General features: G+C 30.8%; 1 protein-coding gene across 1 annotated transcript in view; it reads left to right on the forward strand.

Moving 5' to 3' along the window:
• LOC106874034 (uncharacterized) overlaps positions 1-2098 on the forward strand; it is an 18161-nt gene that overhangs the window by 7892 nt on the left and 8171 nt on the right. The gene's annotated exons all lie outside the window — the stretch shown is intronic.

Here is a 2098-nt window from a genome sequence, read left to right on the forward strand (position 1 = left end):
GGCACATAAAAGACACCATTTCGAGCGTGGCCGTTTTCGTGCGGGTGACACGTAAAAGCACCCACTACACTCTCTGAGTGGTTGGTGTTAGGAAGGGCATCCAGCTGTAGAAACTCTGCCAAATCAGATTGGAGCCTGGTGTTGCCATCTGGTTTCACCAGTCCTCAGTCAAATCGTCCAACCCATGCTAGCATGGAAAGCGGACGTTAAACGATGATGATGATGCGTGATTTTCCTTTAAGCACCTCGTATAACCTCTTATAACTTCTTTTATCTATTGGGATTTCCAGAAAACGTTTGCAAATTTGTGTTTTACACACGAGAATTCATACAATTGTACAAAAGAAACAAATTTTTATCAGGTGTAATTAGGAAGTGGAGATTTGGGTTTTTTATAACAGCATGAATTCCCATGTGTAGAACACATTTACAGAAGTTTTGTGAAAATTCCCAAAAATATACTAGTTATGGGGTGCTTAAACCAGAATTTTTCATGTGTATATTTATATTCATTTTATTGTAATTAATAATTTAAATATTGGGGTCTGTGATTGTTGTTTTTTAACCCCTTCGTTACCATATTTTGAGATGCTCTGTGCTTCTTTCAATTGATTTTAAATATAACAAAGAATTTAGTAAAATAACTTGGTTATCATTCAGCTAGTGTCAGGAACATAAATTGTGACTAAGGTTTGGTGGAAGATTTTAATTCAGAACTTTTGAAAACAAGACATTTGTAGTACAGAGCCAGAGATGGTTTCAGGTAGGTTGGTATACATCAAAAGGATTAAACTAGATGTAACTCAGGATATTTATATTAAATTCTTTTTGTAGTGTTGTGTAATATATAAAGATTTATTTAAACATCACAAATAAATAAATGAACTTAATGGTTATACATACATATTTATAGAATTTTGAGTATAAATATATTATTAATTGTTGTGTATTAATGGTTTATAAAATATCATTATTTAATATAAGTGATATAATATCGTTTATTATTATAATGTTTATTGTCTCAATTCATATATATAGTTTGTTAAAATATATATATTTTAACGTATATAAGGATCCCTATTTTGTAAAAAATTAGGTTAAAAAATTATGGCAGTTTCTTATACATGGATAGCATTATAATCCCTTATACGACCTTTTTTTTCCAAATTTTAAGCCCCCAAAATTAAGTGTTTCCTTATATACGAGGGTTCACGCTTCCTTATACATGTTAAAATACAGTGTATATATTATGATTAAAGTTTAAATGTAGAGATTGGTTTGATATGTAATATATATATATATATATATATATATATATGTAGTCCTACCCATGCCAGCATGTAAAGTGGATGTTAAACAATGATGAGGATGATGAAATAAAAATTAAAAATAAATTAAATTATTTTTTCCCTACCGACATTATGCAATCTTGATAAGGACATTGGGATTTACCAAAGTGAGGATAAACTAACTGGAGATAAATCTACATTCAATGAGGTTAGCCAGCATTGTTAACTGATAAGTGCAAGCACAGAATGCCTGGTGAAATGCTTTGTGGTATTTTGTCTGTCTTTACGTTCTGAGTTCAAATTCTGCCGAGGTCAACTTTAGTAAAATAACTTAGTTATCATTAAGCTAGTGTTAGGAACATAAATTGTGACTAAGGTTTGGTGGAAGATATTAATTCAGAACTTTTGAAAACAAGACATTTGTACTACAGAACCAGAGGTGGTTTTAGCCGGTTTGGTATGAAAAGGGTTAAATTAATCATTTGTCAACCCTTTTGTTACCATATTTTTGTTGAGACGCTTCTGTGTTTCTTTCAATTGATTTTAAATATAACAAACAATTTAGTAAAATAACTTAGTTATCATTAAGCTAGTGTTAGGAACATAATTTGTGACTAAGGTTTGGTGGAAGATTTTAATTCAGAACTTTTGAAAACAAGACATTTGTACTACAGAGCCAGAACCGGTTTCAGCCAGGTTGGTAAAGAAAGGGTTATTGCAAAAAGTTTACATCGTAAAACCAGGCACCACTTCAAGTGCATAGATATGAAAATGGTTAAAGATCGTTTTTTTTTTTTTGTTTTTGATTT

The sequence above is a fragment of the Octopus bimaculoides genome, chromosome 27 (genome assembly GCF_001194135.2).
Source record: "Octopus bimaculoides isolate UCB-OBI-ISO-001 chromosome 27, ASM119413v2, whole genome shotgun sequence".
In the NCBI taxonomy this organism is placed as follows: Eukaryota; Metazoa; Mollusca; class Cephalopoda; order Octopoda; family Octopodidae; genus Octopus; species Octopus bimaculoides.